The 19,248-nt window shown below is 38.5% G+C and overlaps 1 protein-coding gene and 1 pseudogene across 2 annotated transcripts in view; both read left to right on the forward strand.

Moving 5' to 3' along the window:
* CTNNA1 (catenin alpha 1) overlaps positions 1-19,248 on the forward strand; it is a 199,525-nt gene that overhangs the window by 96,093 nt on the left and 84,184 nt on the right. The window lies entirely within an intron of this gene.
* On the forward strand, positions 13,674-13,771 carry LOC128569379 (uncharacterized; annotated as a pseudogene).

Below are 19,248 nucleotides of genomic sequence, written 5' to 3' on the forward strand. Positions count from 1 at the left end.
TAAAAAAGTAAAGCATTTGACTCCTGCTTACTTAATATTATAGAAATGCCGCAGATACATGACAGTAGAGCTTTTCTCAATTCTTCGGTGGATCTTTGTAGTTTCACAAATGACTTCCAGGTTTCCTTGAAATGAAATGTGGTTATTGTGGTTAAGTTTAATTTGTTTCTGCTCTATTAACTAAAGTTGCTCTGCCTGTGAGTGTTCTCGAGAAAGAAAAACGTTAGATGGGTGTCATAATCTTAAAAGGTTTAAAAGTGAATGGATTGAAATTAAACTGAAATGTAATTAAATTTGAAAAAGTTATTGCCATTTTGTTTATTTTTCTCATAATTGAAAGTCATACATGTGCAATAAATTAGTGAACCAACACTACTGCTAACCTTAAGGAATATATTTCCAGTGTTTTTTCTTTTGTGTAGAGCATTTAAAAAATTTTAGCTCTCAATATTTTCTTCATGTAAACATGAAATATTCATAGAACTAGGATGCGAACTCTTAGTTTAATGGGTTATAAACTTTGCTCTCAGGTTAAGGGTCAAAATTTGTGTTCTTTGATTGTATAGCCGACTTAGGTGCCCAGTTGTTCTCTGAATTTATTTTAGTGCTAGTGAAAATGCTTTCCAAAGGGCCTTACAGTTTATATCAGGGGTCCTCAAACTGCGACCCGCGGACCACATGAGGTGGTGTGATTGTATTTGTTTCCATTTTGTTTTTTTACTTCGAAATAAGATAAGTGCAGTGTGCATAGGAATTTGTTTATAGTTTTTTTTTTTTTGTAGAGACAGAGTCTCACTTTACTGCCCTTGGTACAGTGCCGTGGCGTCACACCGCTCACAGCAACCTCCAGCTCTTGGGCTTCCCCGATTCTCTTGCCTCAGCCTCCTGAGCAGCGGGGACTACACAACGCCCGGCTATTTTTTTGTTTTGTTTTTGTTGCACTTTGGCCGGGGCTGGGTTTGAACCCGACATCTTCGGCATATGGGGCCGGCGCCCTACTCACTGAGCCACAGGCGCCGCCCCCATAGTTTTTTTTTTTTTTTTAAACTATAGTCCGGTCCTCCAACAGTCTGAGGGACAGTGAATTGGCCCCCTTTTTAAAAAGTTTGAGGATGCTTGGTTTATATAGTTGAATTCTTTATTTCATGCTATTCATTCTGCTAAGGGATATACCAACCCTTAATACATTCTTCCTTTTTAAGGGTATGTGTTTTTTCAATGGTAGAATTTGTTGGTACCAAGCTTGTTTGTTTCTATTCCCAACCCCCTCTTCTACCTGGACCCCTCAGGAAATAAACAAAACCATCCCCTCACCCCCTTAAAACCGTAATGAAAATACCTAATACAATGTCTGAAACAGAAAAGGCTCTCAATCTTGCCCAGCAGTTCATGGTTATGCCTGACTGACTGGAGTTAGGGCCCATAATTGGTGAAAACTAGCACACACCATGGGCTTGAGTCACTCTAGCTCTGTGCTGTTTAATATGGTAGCCACTAGCCATATGTGGCTATTGAGCATTTGAAATGTGAACGGTCCAAATTGAGGTGTGCTATAAGTATAAACTACACACCAGATCGCAAGGATTTAATACATTAATATTTAATGTAAAATATCTCAGCAGTATTTTATTGATATTTTATTATAATATTGGGTTAAGTAAAGTCTGCTATTAATCTTAATTTTTACTGGTTTCTTTTGACTTATGGATGCTAGAAAAATGATGTATTTTAGTGTATATTAATATTATAAAAATGATAATTATGTACAAAGTTACATGATTCAAATTTCTGGCTTGCATTATTTCTCTATTGGGTAGTACTAACTGTAACCAACCAGCAAACGTGAAAAGAGTTTAGCATCAACTTCTTCATTGAATGTTCAGAATGGTGTAGTAGTCTGTGTGCATGGTAGCCATTAAAAGCTTGTATTTTTTAGACTTAAAACTGTAGTTTTAGGCAAAAGAAAATTGGTGTAGCTGGTCAGATGATAATGCTTAAGTATAAATTTTATCTTTGTTTTTGCCTGAAAAAATTGGACATAGTTGTTGTAGGATCCCAAAAGAAAAATGTAATAACTAGACATATTTTGAAATGGACTAGACATATGTCTGAAGAGTTTGATTATGTAAATATACAAGGTAGAAAGTTTTAATTTGATTTGGATAATAGTTTGATAGGGAATATATGAATAGTATGCAGTTAATGCTCACTTTCAAAGATCTTTTGAAAAGATATATATCATTATTGTAGTGAAGAGAAGCACTCAATTTAGATGCTAATTCTTAGTTTTGCAAATGCTTTCCTGGAATCTCTTTCCCAGAGCCATCACTTCGGAGCTTTTGAAGGACTCTGAAGATGTTGTTCCTGCAGGATTTTGTGGTTGCATCATTTATCTTCACAATTAGAATAGTTTAATTTTTTTCTGATTATAAAAGTTCTGTGTTCATTACACATTGCCTATAATCCTACCACTCATTTTTGTGTATAGACTTAATTTGGGTACTTATGGTACCAGGTACTTATGTCTATTCTTTTCTTATCCCCCCCATTTTTAAAGCTTTATGTTAGTCAGGATTGTCCATACTACTACTATTATACCGCTTACCATATGCGAGCCATTGGGCTGAGAGACATATGTTACTACCTATTTTACCCCCATAATAACACGGTTGACTTATTACTTGCTCAAAGTACATGTCATACTGATGCAGTTTGCTTTTTGTAAAAAGCTCTAAATACATCAGAATATTAGTAATTGTGTCTGGGTGGTAGCATAGTGGGCAGTATAAATTTTCTTCTTTACCCCCACATTTTTGAAAAAAATTTTTTGTTGATAATGATATTGATAATGTCACAAAGTTTAAAAATAAACTTTTAGACTCTCCTTTTTTTCATCTTAGATTTTTAGGTTTCTTTATATTATACTGTTTTCATTTCCAAAGGATATTAATATGGGAGATTTTTCACACATATTTATATCCTGATTTATCCTTTTGAGGTAATGATTAATTCAAGACTGGTTTGAAGGGGTGACATTTTTTGGTTTGTTTTAAATTATAGTATAGATTTTTAATAAATCTTGGTCAACAGACTCAGTTCTGTATGATAGCATTTGATTCATTCTTTCTTGGAACTATATATAAAGGGGATTTTTGACCTGGGAGAAGTATAGAATTGTGAAGTTAGAATTTAGAAGTGACATTATCATGTGGTCCAGGGGTTGACAAATCTAATTCTCAGGTCAAGTTTTGTCTGCCACCACCTACTTTTACAAATACGGTTTATTGGAACACAATTACATCAATGTTTTAATGTTTGGGTCCGTAGCAGTATTCTCTGTGTCATAACTAATATTTGTTAACTTATCATCTGTGGCTTCTTTTCCACTATAACACCATAGTCGAGTAGTTATAAAAGAGGATCAAAAATACTAAAATATTTGCTATCAGGCCCTTTACAGAAACTTGCTATTCTTAATCTAGGTCATCTAGTTTTTCTGAAGGCTTTATTTATTTATTTATTTTTTGTAGACACAGAGTCTCACTTTATGGCCCTCTGTAGAGTGCTGTGGCATCACACAGCTCACAGCAACCTCCAACTCCTGGGCTTATGCGATTCTCTTGCCTCAGCCTTCGGAGTAGCTGGGACTATAGGTGCCTGCCACAATGCCTGGCTATTTTTTTGTTGCAGTTTGGCCAGGGCTGGGTTTGAACTCGCCACCCTCGGTATATGGGGCCTGTGCTTTACCGACTGAGCCACAGGCGCTGCCCTTTTCTGAAGATTTTAAATTACAAATTCATTTCTTTAATGGATTTAAGTATTTAGATTATCTATTGCTTCTTGGGTACATTTTGGAAGTTTGTGTCTTTTTTTTTTTTTTTTTTTGTAGAGATAGAGATAGACTTTACTGCCCTTGGTAGAGTGCCATGATGTCATATGGCTCACAGCAACTTCCAGCTCTTGGGCTTATGCGATTCTCTTGCCTCAGCCTCCCGAGCAGCTGGGACTACAGGTGCCCGCCACAACGCCCGGCTATTTTTTGGTTGCAGTTTGGCCGGGGCTGGGTCCGAACCCGCCACTCTCGGCATATGGGGCCGGCGCCCTACTCACTGAGCCACAGGCGCCGCCCAATAGTTGAGACTCTTTCAAAAAATAAATAAATAAAAAAGATAAGAAAAGGAAAGTTGATGATTGTTAAACGTTTGGCTACAGTAGTGAGTTCTTTTACTATTTTCAATCCTTTTGTTGGATTGTTTGAAAAACCTCATAACAAAATTTAAAAAAGGATCTCTTTTATCATTGTGGTTATTCGAGCAGTTGTCAGCATCTAAGGGCATAGTCCTTGCCATGGATACTTCCTTTGGAAGATATTTGTCTGTTTTACAATTCCTGGAAGGGCTTGTTTTGTCTTGTTCAGTCATCTTTTCACTTTCTTGTTCACAGGCCGGCTGGTGTCTACGTTGTTTCTTATGTCAATTATATTCTTTTGGGAATTTGTGTGGGTAAATAATGGGAAAATAATGTGGTTAGCAATGGAAACTGAAGCAGGAAATGATTCCATTAAGTAGAGTCAGGTTCATGGGGGTGAGCAAAGTGGGTGAGCAGAGGCTATGAATTAGATAGGAAGCAAAGAGGGTGAGAATGGGTCACACATTTGAGATTGGGGAAAGGTAACCAACTAGGAGGTTTGTCCCAAGGCCTCCTGTATGACTGCTGCCAAGGCCAGTTGCCCAGCTGTACTCGAGCTCTTCTGCGCGTGTCCTCAAAGTAAATTCTGTGTCAGTAGATTCCGTTAGAGTTCCTGGATTCTCCCAAAAGTAGTGTTACCTACTGTAGTTACTGAGTGATTCAGAAATTTCTTGGCTAAATTCTTAGCAAGCACTAATTTAGAAGGTCAAATGTTGTCATTGCTTAACCATCTAGGCATTCCATTGTGTAATTCTTCAAGCATTTCCTCAGCTCTTTGGCCCTTCCCCCAAGTCATATTTTTAAAGCTCTGTCATGTATACTAAGAAACTTTTTATTACTGACTACTGCAATATAATTCAGTAGTGATGTTTACGTGTTTTTCACTAGACTTTGATTGAATAGAATTTAATAAATGGCAATAATCAGGGCGTTTTGAGTGGGGGTGAGGAGAGAGCTTGCTTTCTACAGATTTGGGGGCTGCTTAAACATTATTTTGTTGGCCAGCATGATTTCAGATTGTTCACATTGGCAGTTGGTTATTAAAAGACATGATCCCTAGCTAGAAAGAGTGTTTGACCCTATGACATTCCATTTACTATTGTCTTTTTCTTTTTTCCCTTTTTTTGTACTCTTTTTAGGGGCAAAAATGAGAACAAGGGAATCTTACATTTATAGTAAATAGGATATGCAAACAGAAAGAAAGCGTTGGTGCTCATTGGCAATTGCTGAGTAGGCTAAGGAAGAAACTATAAAAGATTTAGAAATAAAGTAAATGATGTGCATGGGACAACAGATGTCTTGGTTTGATGGAAATGAAGAACCATTTAATAAGCAAAACTGGGTGGAAGCAACACTCTTGCCCATTAGAGTAGGTGGCTCACTAACATTGTCACAGGTTTTAGGAAATGTTTTGTTTTTCTCCTTTAATTTGCTCCTGTGTAGAAAGTTAGTACAGAAGAAGCCAGGACTGATTTAGACTCTAGTGATAAAGGGCTTGTGGAAAGAGGTGTTTTGCTCATATTATTATGTTATAAAATCTTAGGTTGGCAACTTTCTTTTAGGGTAGTTTTAGCCTTTGATACATTTCCTCAGGTCCAAGAAAATGAGCTACTAAAGTAGAAATGAATAAAACTATTGCATTTAGCCTCTAGACAGTGACACATTAAGGACTAATGACTGCCAAAAGGAAATGTCAAACACTAAGCTAGTCTGCTTTCTTTGGCAGCTGAGAATCCGGTGAATCAACAGTTTTAGGGGGTGTGTATTTAGACTTGGAGCCCATTCTTACTTTTCTAAACCCAAGAAAAATAGGGGTAGTTACTGGTTCTGTAGATAGTATTAGATAAGAGACCTTTTAACTTGTTTATGGGCTTTGTCTTTATTTATTTTTATTTAATTGTTGGTGGGTGGGAAGAAGTGGTGTATTTGCATATGTGACAGGAATACTTAAAAAGAGTTTTTATTGCCTTGGTCCTGATTCTCACAAACAGGAATTATCTGAAAAGCTTTTGGAAGAGAATGGGTAAATTCGTGGTCGTGGAGGTATAAGGAGCAAATTTAGAGTACATTTCTACTAAAAATTACTTTTAAGAAAAGGACAACAAATTTAAAACTTTTTAGCTTATAACCAAGTATGATTACCATGTCCTGGACATTTACAATTTAGCACTTAAATATTCACATATGGAGGTGCGGGGGTGATAACTGAAGGGTACAGAGTTTCTTTTTGAGGTGACAAGATGCCCTAAAATTGACTGTGGTAATGGTTGCACATATCTGTGAATATGTTAAAAAACATCGAACTGTTCACTCTCAATGGGTGAATTGTATGTGAATGACATTTTAATATATATCTTAATAAGATATCTTTGTAAAACTGTCTGAAGATATTCACATGCTTTTTCACATGTGTGTATGCTATTAATGTGATATAGGTTTTTTAAATTGTATTTCCTACTGGAGATCAGGCAATTTGTTCATGATATATGAAATAAAGAATGTTTCCCTCATTTTGAAGCATGGTGTATATCTGTTATTGTCATCATAATTACATGGGCTGTGTTAAAAGCGTAAGGTTGACCTCTTTAATCTTCTGGCTTTGTGTTGAACAGACTAATGGCCTGCAATTTTCTGTGGCTATCTTATTTAAATTATAAAAATGTTGAGTTAAGGATTGTTTAGTCAAAAATAGTTCAGAAACTCAGAAATCAGATTGAAAGGTATTATTTCAGTTGACTTTTTCATTTTTATTTTTCTCTGAGAAAAACTTGTGGATCTATACAACATGCAAATTGTTAGCCCTAAATTATCACATTTTAAGAATTTTAGATTCTTAAAGATTATATTATAGTCAACTGGAATGTAATTATATAACTCTGATAACCAAGTTTTATATAACCTGTTTGGATTTTTTTTTGCTATCAGGGATTTGTGGGGGAAGGATTTCGGTTGAAATATTGACACTCATAGTAGATCATAGTATTTAATAGTTTATTCTGGGTCCATGTGATCTTGGAAAAAAGATGCAGCAGAAATTGTAAGTGCAGTGGTTTGTTTAACCAACATAATTACTTTAACAACAATAGATTTGTACTCTTTTTGCTTCCATGGATAGTACTCGTAGTTGAACTGCATGAATTTTCACTTTGTTGTTACTCAGGCTTTCCTAGTTTTTGTGATGCACCTACCAGAGTAGCCAGGCTGGTCCTGCTTCCGTCTGGTTTTGTGCTGCCCAGCAGAGCTAAGTTGCAAATCTGTCAACTTGGGTGAATCCAATGAGTTGGACTTTTCCATGGCAAAGTGTTTGTCAGATTTGGCAGCCTCCTTACAACTTTCAGGATCCTGAGGCTTTATCATGTAAGTTTGTTCAGTTTCATTATAGAAACCAGCAACAACTTTACAAGCAGAAATGAATTGTACAGAAGGACATATTAATTATAACTACTTCTTTTCTAGGGTTTTTTTCATTAATGTTAACTTTCTATAGACCTTGTTTCTTTCTTTCTTTCTTTTTTTTTTTTTTTTTTGAGACAGAGCCTCAAGCTGTCGCCCTGGGTAGAGTGCTGTAATATCACAGCTCACAGCAACCTCCAACTCCTGGGCTCAAGCGATTCTCCTGCCTCCGCCTCCCAAGTAGCTGGGACTATAGGCGCCTGCCACAACACTCGGCTATTTTTTGGCTGCAGCTGGCAGTGTTGTTTGGCAGGCCTGGGCTGGATTCGAACCCACTATCTCAGGTGTATGTGGCTGGCGCCTTAGCCGCTTGACCCACAGGCACCGAGCTGGCCTTGTTACTTTCATCCACTGGTGCTTACTACCTTACCAAACTGTAGTAGGCACCAAAACCAAATTCATATGAGAGAAGGAATTTTTAAAATCTTTTCTTAAGCTTTTTCTTTCCCTTCCCTTCCCCTCCCCTCCCCTCCCCTCTATTCCCCAACCTTAAACAATCCTCCCATCTCAGCCTTCCCAGCAGCTGGGACCATGGGGACGTGCCACCATGCCTGGCTAATTTTTATTATTTAAAAAAAATTTTTTTGAGATAGTGTCTTATTATGTTACCCTCGGTAGAGTGATGTGGCATCATAGCTCACAGCAACCTCAAACTCTTGGGCTTAAGCGATTCTCTTGCCTCAGCCTCCCAAGTAGCTGGGACTACAGGCACCCACCACAATGCCCGGCCTTTTTTTTTAATTGTAGTTGTCATTGTTTAGCAGGCCCAGGCAGGGCTCGAACCCGCCAGCCTCAGTGTATGTGGCTGGTGCTGTAACCACAGCTACAGGCACCGAGCAATCCCCTAATTTTTAATTTTTTTGTAGAGACGGAGTCTCATTTTATTGTCCAGGCTGGTCTTGAACTCTTTTTTTTTTTTTTTTTTTGTAGAGACAGAGTTTCACTTTATCACCCTTGGTAGAATGCCATGGCATCACACAGCTCACAGCAACCTCCAACTCCTCGGCTGAAGCGATTCTCTTGCCTCAGCCTCCCGAGTAGCTGGGACTACAGGCGCCTGCCACAACGCCCAGCTATTTTTTGGTTTGCAGTTCAGCCGGGGCCGGGTTTGAACCCGCCACCCTCGGTATATGGGGCCGGCGCCTTACCGACTGAGCCACAGGCGCCACCCTGGTCTTGAACTCTTTATTAACCTCGAGCAATTTACCCTTCTTTGCCTTCTAAAGTTCTGAGATTACAGAGATGAACCACCATAGCTGGCCGTAAATTTTTGATGTATTACAAAAATTTAATAAATGTTTGGGCAACACTTTCAGTTTGTTGTTGCTGCTTGGAACTTGGAAGTTGGTGTTTCTTCATCTGGGACTGAGGGATTGAAGGTAAAAGTTGAAAATGGCAGCGATTGTATAGGCCAGTATATTTCTTATTAGTTGTGAAGATGTGTGGTTCCGGAGATAAATCAAGTAGCTCCTCTGTTTCCTTAAAATTTTTTTGCCTAGCCGAGATTCAGTGGTCTTGCTTCTGGGACAGTACAGACTACCTAATTTGAAGCTTTGTTTTCCCTCCAGAGATGTTTGAACTGTATTTACTAATATCTACACGTTGTTGGCATTAAGATAGATTTATTATTAAAGGGATTTTCTATGGAGAGACATAGTTCTAATACTTGACATTTGCTCTGAGCATGAAAAGTTAGCCAAACTTCCCAAGTCTATTTCCTCAACCGTGAGTTGGGGATGGTGATATTGCCTATGCACACAGCATGGTTGTGAGTAAATAGAACAGCACACTATGGGACATTACTGTCACTACTGCTGCATAATACCTCAGCTAATAACTTAATTTTATATTTGAATTGTTCAAGTCCTATTTTTTTTTTTCCCTGTTCTGATTTCCAGTGATTTATAAAGAGTTGCATTTACCATTCTCCTCAGTAAAAGAGCTTGTTTTGCTCTCTCTACTCTCTTTTTCTTTTCCCCTCTTCTTTTCCAGCGATGGTCAAATATATTTGTGTAATTTTCTCTTTTTTATGTGCATTCTGGTAATAATGTTTAAAGAGTGTATTAATTTTTAGCAAGTGTGTTCCTATTGACTGTGTTGCAAAGGTTATTTTATTGCTGTCCGTTTGTCTTGACTGTCTTGCCTGAAGTTGGTGGCCTTATTCCCAGATTCGTAATACGTTCTCTTTACTATTAAAATGTACACTTTGCTTAGGTCTGGCATACTTCTTTACAGTTAATTCTGAGTTATCTGGCATGGGAAAGTGTAGCTCTGATTATCAATGTTTATGCTCTCAATTGAATTTTGTATATGTATCTCTGTATAAAAACCTCATTCTTTCCCACTCATTTTGGATTTATTTAGTGATTGCATTTGAAAGTCTTTTTATTTCATTACTCTATATAGTTTCTTTTCCTATTCATTTTGTATAAGTCATGTTTATGTTTTCTTTGTAGTTTTTTTTTTTAATTTAGCAATAGAGGAAAAAGCTGTTATAAATGAGGTGTTTTTTTTTTGTTGTTGTTGTTCTTTAATAAGCCAGCTAGCTCATTGTTTAAGAGAACTCACACATCCTAGAACTGGTTGAATAACCTAAGGTAGCACTTTTAGGCATTCTCTATAGAGTATAGAGAAGACAGTGGGACAAAGCAGTGTGAGGTCTAGAAGGTCTCTTTCCCTTTGTTGTCCTTATAATCTTTCTTTCGCTTTTAGAGACCTTTACTGGGCTTGGCATTAACTTTTTAAGTTTAAGTACTTGAATGGGGTGTGGAGTATTTCATTACTTCCAATAGTGCCTCTGTGTATCCCCCTGGAGATGATCCTTGCCACTGAGGCTGTGGGCTAATATTGAAATGCTTCCTTCCACACTGACATTTTTGCTTCCAGGCTCAGTTCAGGTAGGTACTTTCTTTTCTTTTTTTTTTTTTTTTTAACTTTTTAATTTATTTTTATTATTATTATTTTTTGTTTGACTTTTTTCACCAGGGCTGGGTTTGAACCCACCACCTCTGGCATATGGGGCTGGCGCCCTACTCCTTTGAGCCACAGGCGCCACCAAAACTCCTTCTTGAGCAGTGTTCCAGGATGATGATTGCTGTCTCTTCCCATGGTATATCCTCTTCTCCACTGCTTTCACGCTTCCCATCTTCTGCTTTTTGTTGTGAGAGGGCTGTGTTTATAGTTGTCAATGGCCTTTCCAAAATTCATTGAATCTCATATGACTATATAGTTTCTCTTATGTAGCCTGTATTTCCTCGTTAATATAATCATAAGAAACTAGGTTCCACTTTAACATGTACAATTGTACTGTACAAAAATATGTAAAGGCACACGCCTTCTTTTTAAATTTATATGTATGTACAGCTTTTCCATAAATGTAGTTTATGTACCAGCCAGGTTCTCATTTTCCTCCTTCACCTTTCCTCCCACTCATATCTGTCTATATTTCACATCCTCTCCCCTAAAGAACCAGTGTCAGCAATCTGGAATAAATATCTCTATATTTTCCTCTGCCTGTATGATAGATCACTGCTACTTCCCTTGCATCCTTGCCAAAATATAGGTGTGTTTCAGTTTGTTTTAAGAGTTAGGGTCTTGCTCTGTTGCCCAGGCTAGTGTACAGTGGCCCAGTTGTTTCTTACTGCAGCCTTAAACTCCTGGCCTCAAATGATCCTCCTACCTTGGCTTCCTAGAGCTGGAATTAATAGGCCGCCATGCCCACCATACCTCTGATTCATTGTTTTTATTGGTGAGTCATTGTTCATGGTGTGGCTAATCTATAAAATATTTGACCATTCCCTCTTGCTATGAGCATTTGTTTAAAATGTTTTTTTAAGCATCATGAACAATGTTGCAGTAAACATCCTTAAGAATATATCCTTATGTTTGGTTCTTTTTTCTGTGTGATAAATCCTGGATTTTATTTCTGTGGGATTGCTGGATTGAAAGATACATATTTTTTTTTTATTTGAACAAAAGCTGATAGATTATTTTCCACAAAAGGTTAAGCTAAAGGTAGTTCTTTCAACAATGTAAGAAAATAGCCTTTTTTCCCACATCCTTTCTAACATTAGGTGTTATTCATTTTATTTTATTTTTACAAGTAATTCACATTTATTTATTTATTTATTTAATTTCAGATTAATATGAGGGTAATTCTGAGGCAAAGTTCAAGTAGTAGTTGAGCCCTTCACCCAGGGGTGGACTGAACACCTTCACATTGTGCCCATTAGGTGATACTCTGCCAGTGTTATTTGTTATTGCTGGTCTTAAGAGTGTGAAGCAGTAGCTAACTTACTTTAATTTGTATTTCTCCTGGCCACGGTTGGATTCATATAGTGGTAAGTCATTGGATTTGCTCTTTAGTGAAGTACCTTTTCATATCCTTTGCCCATTTTTTCAAAGTTGTATCTATCTTTTTCTTTGCTGGAGCTCTTTGTATATTATAGCTATTTAATATTTACCTAATATCTGCCAAATGCTTTACGTGTATTTTTCTAAATCTGTCATTTTGTCTTTTTTTTTTTGCTGTTTTTGGCCAGGGCTGGGTTTGAACCTGCCACCTACAGCATATGGGGCCCGTGCCCTACTCCTTAGAGCCGCAGGCGCTGCCCATCATTTTGTCTTTTAACATTGCATATGTTTAAAAAAGAAAAAATCAAAGCTTTGTTTTTATTTTCCTATGTGTGTTTATCTTTTGTTTTATGGCTGGATTTCTTATTGTGAGTAAAAATGTCTTCCACCTTAGATTGTACACATACACAGGTTTGTGTACTTCAAGGTTAAATCATAGAAGCAAAGCAACTAGGGAAGACATAAGGCATTTGACATTGTGCAATCATGGGAGTAGATTAAACATTTTATTTGAGGTTGTTATATTTCTTTTATGAAAGACAACTTCAGTTTGGTGTTTCTTTGAAAGAATCTTCCCATTTCAAATGTGGTTTTCATATAAATTGACATATTCCAATACAGATTCCTTTTGCAAACATGACATGGTTGAATACAAGCTAATAATTAATTGCCTGCCTTTTAGCTTTGGGACTTTTTAAAATTCTTGTTCACATGGACCATTTTAATTATATAAGATCAAAATTCATTTGACCAGGATGGAAGATGGAAGAAGAGTCTCAAACATAGGACTGGTTTAGTGATGGTTTTCAGTTTTTCCTGCTATAACGTTCTGTGATAAATCTTCCTTTCACAGTTCTCATTGACATCATATCTGCAAATTTTTGTCCTGTAAATAGCTTTAAGAATAATGATTTTGTTTTTATTTTTTACCCACATTTGCAGAATTTGAGTGGATATCTGTAAATTATTTGTGGATATACAAGTTTCCAAATATAAGCACTCTGAATGTCTACATGTGTTCAAGTGACTGGCTCTTTTTCAAATTAAGTAGAAGCAGTACAAGACTCAGAATCAGAGGGGTGGGGAGCACAGTTACCAAAAAAAATCATTGACAAGAGATGAAGTAAATAATAGCTTTCTCTTTAAAATAAATAGGGGCTATTTTGTCTCAATTTGGAGTTGTTTGCTTCCATTTTCCCACAGCTGAGGGCGTGTACTTGTGTCTGCACATACACTTTCTTTTCTGCACATACTTTTTTTTTTTTTTTTTTTTTTGTAGAGACAGAGTCTCACTTTATGGCCCTCTGTAGAATACCGTGGCCTCACACAGCTCACAGCAACCTCCAACTCCTGGGCTTAAGCGATTCTCTTGCCTCAGCCTCCTGACCAGCTGGGACTATAGGCGCCCGCCGCAACGCCCGGCTATTTTTTGGTTGCAGTTTGGCCAAGGCTGGGTTTGAACCCGCCACCCTCGGTATATGGGCCCAGCGCCTTACCGACTGAGCCACAGGCGCTGCCCTGCACATACACTTTCTTATGTAGACTTCAGTGGAAAGGGTAAATGCTCGAGAGTTTCCATGTAAGAACAGAATGAAATACTGAATGAGAGGGCTGCCAGGTATCACTGAAGAGAAACTTAAGTGGGAGACAAACAGAACAATTTGACAAACTCTTGAGACTACAATAGTGTAAAATACAAAGATTATCGATACAGAGAAGATTAGCATTGCCCCTGTGCAAGGATGACATGCAAATTCATGAAGTGTTCCATATTTTTAAGAACTAAAAGTAGATCTACCATTTGATCCAGTAATCCCTCTACTAGGTATCTACTCAGAGGAGGAGGAGTCATTTTACCAAAAAGACAGGTGTACTTAACTATTTATTGCAGCGTTAACTCACAATTGCAAAATTTGTAATCAACCCAAGTCCCCATAAATTTGTGAGTGGATTAACAAAACATGGTATATGTATACTATGCAATACTATTCAGCCATGAAGAAGGATAATTAAAAGCCTCTTGAAACAATTTGGGTGGAACTGGAGACCGTTATCCTAAGCAAAGCATCTAAAGAATGGGAAATCAAATGCCACATGTACTCACTGCTAAACTGGAACTAACTGGTGAGCACACATGTGCACAGAGAGAAGTAAAACTCAGTGGGAATCAAGCAGGGGAAAGGGTGAAAACCTATCTAATGGGTACAGTGAGTACCGTCTGGGTCATGGGCACACTTATAACCTTGTCTCAAGCATAACAAAATTGGTATATGTATAACCACAAAATTTGTACTGCAGTAATGTTTTTTTTTTTTTTTTTTTTTTTTTTTAGAGACAGAGTCTCACTGTACCACGCTCGGGTAGAGTGCCGTGGCGTCACATGGTTCACAGCAACCTCTAACTCTTGGGCTTACGCAATTCTCTTGCCTCAGCCTCCCGAGTAGCTGGGACTACAGGCGCCCGCCACAACGCCCGGCTATTTTTTTGTTGCAGTTTGGCTGGGGCTGGGTTTGAACCCGCCACCCTTGGCATATGGGGCTGGCGCCCTACTCACTGCAGTAATGTTTTTAAAAAAAAAGTTGCTTTGGGCGGCGCCTGTGGTTCAGTCGGTAAGGCGCCGGCCCCATATACTGAGGGTGGCGGGTTCAAACCCGGCCCCGGCTGAACTGCAAACCAAAAAATAGCTGGGCATTTTGGCGGGCACCTGTAGTCCCAGCTACTTGGGAGGCTGAGGCAAGAGAATCGCTTCAGCCCAGGAGTTGGAGGCTGCTGTGAGCTGTGTGATGCCTTGGCACTCTACCGAGGGTGATAAAGTGAGACTGTCTCTACAAAAAAAAAAAAAAGTTGCTTTACTTTCTCCACTCTCTGCAAAGTTTTGTGATCTTCAAAGCGTGCTAGAGTTTAAAATATCTACTTCTAGTCCAAGTAGAAGATACTGGACTAAGAAGGGCTATTAAACAACAAAAAAAGTAAGTATGGGCGTGGCACCCAAAGCTCAGTGAGTAGGGCACTAGCCACGTACACTAAAGCTGGTGGGTTTGAGCACGGCCTGGACCTGCTAAACAACAATGGCAACTGCAACCAAAAAATAGCCGGGTGTTGTGGTGGGCGCCTGTAGTCCCAGCTACTCAGGAGGCTGAGGCAAGAGAATTGCTTAATCCCAGGAGTTTGAGGTTGCTGCGAGCTATGATGCCACGGCACTCTTAACGAGGATGACATAGTGAGACTCTGTCTCAAAAAAAAAAAAAAAACAAAAAAAACAAAAACGAAAGAAATTATGCATTATAGTGAAAATAGAATAAAGGATTTTAAAGGCAGAACTGATTTGACCCACTAGGCCTATTAGAAAAAATTCCTGCTAAGTCTCTCTGTATTTGTTTTTCATTTCCCTTTCTATTGACTAACTTTTGTTGGCTATTTTGTTCCTCTTTATTCTGTGTAGATAGTATTCTTTAAAAAGGGTAATAGGTGGTGCCCATAGCTCAGTGGGTAGGGCACCGGCCACATACACCGGGGCTGGCAGGGTTCGAACCCAGCCTGGGTCTGCTAAAACAACAGTGACAACTGCAACAACAACAACAACACAACAGCAACCACAGCAAAAATAGCCCAGCATTGTGGCGGGCGCCTGTAGTCCCAGCTACATGGGGGGCAAGAGAATCACATAAGCCCAAGAGTCTGAGGCTGCTGTAAGCTGTGATGCCATAGCACTCTACCCAAGGTGACAGCTTGAGACTCTCTCACCCTCCAAAAATAAATAAATAAAAAGGATAATAATGTCTTATATAATAATATAATCCTGTGTATGCAGAGGTATTTCACATTCCCTTGGACATGTGATTTTCCCTGTATTATTGGTAAAATATTTTCACTTATCCCACGTTTTTGAGTACCTGTTGTAACCACTGACAGATGCTTTGGATTTCAGAGTGAAGAAAATTTGGCGGTTTAGAATGTAAGAGCAATAATGGTCTGCACAAAGACTAAACCCATAACTAGCTTTTTAACCTTCATGTTTTAACCAACCAAGCAAACAAGCCAGTTTTTTTTTTTTGTTTTCCTGTATATAGAATGGCTTCTAAAATCCTGAAACTTGTTGCTGTTATGAAGTATTAACCTTTAAGGTGTCATCTTTCTCTCTCTCTCTTTTTTTTTTTTTTTTTTTTGACATAGAGTCTCACTTTGTTGCCCAGGCTAGAGTACTATGGCATCAGCCTAGCTTACAGCAACCTCAAACTCCTGGGTTTAAGCAATCCTCCTGCCTCAGTCTGCTAAGTAGCTGGGACTACAGGTGCCCACCATAAAGCCTGGTTAATTTTTTGTTTTTTATTTTTATTTCTTTTTTAGTAGAGATAGGTTCTTACTCTTGCTCAGGCTGGTCTTAAACTCCTGAGCTCAAGAGATCCTCCCACCTTGGTCTTCCAGAGTGCTAGGATTACAGGCATGAGCCATTGCATTAGCCTCATCTTCAATTTCTGTTATTACGATGGGAGGTACACTGGGTGTGGTGGCCCATACCTGTAATCTCAGCACTCTGGGAGGCTGAGGTGGGAGGATCCCTCAGGAGTTGGAGACCAGCCTGAGCAAGGGCAAGACCCCATCTCTATTAAAAATAGAAATAAATTAAATGTGGGTTGTGGTGGGCACCAATAGTCCAGCCACTGAGGAGGCTGAGGCAGGAGGATTGCCTGAGCCATGGCGTTTCAGGCTGTAGTGAGCTATGATCATGCCATTGTACTCCACCCCAGGAGATAGAGCAAAACCCTGTCTCTACTTAAAAAAAAAAAAAAAAAGAAAATGGGGCAGCACCCGTGGCTCAGTGGGTAGGGTGCCGGCCCCATATACCGAGGGTGGTGGGTTCAAACCCAGCCCTGGCTAAACTGCAACAAAAAAATAGCCAGGTGTTGTGGTGGGCGCCTGTAATCCCAGCTACTCGGGAGGCTGAGGCAAGATAATCGCCTAAGCCCAAGGATTTGGAGGTTGCTGTGAGCTGTGACACCATAGCACTTTACCGAGGGTTAATAAGCGAGACTGTCTCAAAAAAAAAGGGGGTGGGGAAGGTAGATAATGCCTTGGAACTTTTATTAAAATTATATTGGCAACGGTGCCACATGAAAACCTAACAATTCCACTGAGATTTCTAACATTGATGCCATTAATGAAAGTAACAAATAAGACCTTATAATAAGATTCTTTTGTAGTATGTGAGGAAGTAAAATTAATAGGTTGTTACTATACTGTGTTGCTGTATTTCTGTTTAACATTTGCACCACATATAGGGAACCAGAAATTATTGTTTTAGAATTTAAAAATTTTATCTTGTTAAACATTTAAGAGTATTACATGATTAAGATCAGATTAATCTTAATCTGATTAATACAGAGTATTAATCAGAGTATTACATGATTAAATTTACTAGGGTAAGTGGAACCCAAGCAAGAGCTTTTTCCATGTCTGCATTCCACATTTTACAAAGTAGAAATTGGTTTTGCCTTTTTTGCACCTAGTTCATGAGTGGAAGTCCTTATTGAGACTTCAAAAGGAAGACTGTAAATAAGGAAATATATTAGAAAGAAATCAGATTGCTTTTCACAAAATATTTTCAGACTAGAGATTAATCGTGAACACTTGAAAGTTAACATGGGAACTCTGAGGTTCTCATTGGTACATCTTGGTGAATAAATGATTTCTTCCACGTGTTTCTCTCATGTCCCAATGTGCTGCCTATTTCTCTTAGAAAAAGTTTCAACTGGCCATTATTGGTTCTTGCCCTAAACTGCCTCTTTCCTTTGTTTACCATAGTAGGCCTTTTCTGCTAGTAAAAGGTATGGATTATTCTCTGCAAAACAAGAATAATCATCAGAATACATCTAAGTCATTGCTTTGATCAACTTGACCTATCCTCTTCAGGTATCTTGGCTTATTGACCATGTTAAAACTAAGTTCTCGTCCTGGCCCCAGTGTGAGGTCCTACTTTGTCAAGCCCAGAGTAGCTGCACTTAACTGGCATCATCTGTCAGATTAGCAGCTCTGGCTACCCTTGCACCCAGCTATATTGAAATCCTGCTGTTCCTTTTGTACTAAATGTAAGGTTCATTTCTCCACTGCATTCTTCAAGTGCTTTCCTGTTCTATAAATATCTGGGTGGCACTATCCAATTCACATTTAATTGCCAAAGCATGAATTTGGTACTATTTATGTATGGAGGTTTAATAACTTATATAAGTTCCCATAGCTATTTTCTGCCCCTGCCCCCCTTTTAAGACAGAGTCTTGCTCTGTCGCCTGGCTAGAGTCAGGTGGCATCATAAGTCTCCTGCAACCTCAAATTCCTGGGCTCAAGCAGTCCTCTGGCCTAAGCTTCTCAAGCCACTGGGATGACAGGCATGTACCACCATGCATAGCTTATTTTTCTGTTTTTCTTAGAGATGGGGTCTTGCTTTTCCTAAGGCTGGTCTCAAACTCCTGAGGTCAAGGGATCCTCTCACCTTAGCCTCCCAGAGTGCTAGGATTACAGGTGTGAGCCACTCTGCCTGGTTGAAAAGTCCAATCTTAAGTGTACTATTTTCTGAGTTTGGGTAAATACACATACCTTATAACCCAAATATCTACCAAGATATGTAAAATTATATGGTTAGCTTTTTATTAAATATTTGGCTATCTTGAAGTTCAGATACGTGAGCTGTATATTTCCCCCAGAATTAAACCCTGCTTTTCTGATTATTTTGTTATCTTTCATTAGTTCTTTAGTTTATTATGTTGACTTCATTGAGGACCGGGCCGTCTTCAGCACTTTCTTGGTATGGAGAACACACTCAGAGAGGTCTCATGAATGATGGACTTATAGTCATCATGCTGCTTCCTAGAGCAGTGTATGTGCAGTTCCCTCGTTAATAAAAATGTCTTTGTTATGTAATGTTTCAGATGATTTTCATGAATTAAGCTTATCATATTCCAATTAAGTTTTTCATTAGAACATGCTTTGCTTAAGTTCTTAGAAACGGGGCTTTGATATTGAGGGTTAGTGCCCTTGAAATCCATCTTTTTTTCCTTGATTGCCATTGGATACGTTTGTTTAATAATTCCTCAGACTGGTCTAGGAGAAAGTGTGGTTCTGTGAGTCTCTTCTCCATCTATACTCATTCTCTTGTGATCTCATCTAAGTTTGTGACTTTATTTTTATTTTTATTTTCAGATAGTTACACTCTGTTGCTCTGGATAAAGTGTGGTGGCATAGCTCACAGCAACCTCAAAC

Source organism: Nycticebus coucang, chromosome 17 (genome assembly GCF_027406575.1).
Source record: "Nycticebus coucang isolate mNycCou1 chromosome 17, mNycCou1.pri, whole genome shotgun sequence".
Taxonomy (NCBI): Eukaryota; Metazoa; Chordata; class Mammalia; order Primates; family Lorisidae; genus Nycticebus; species Nycticebus coucang.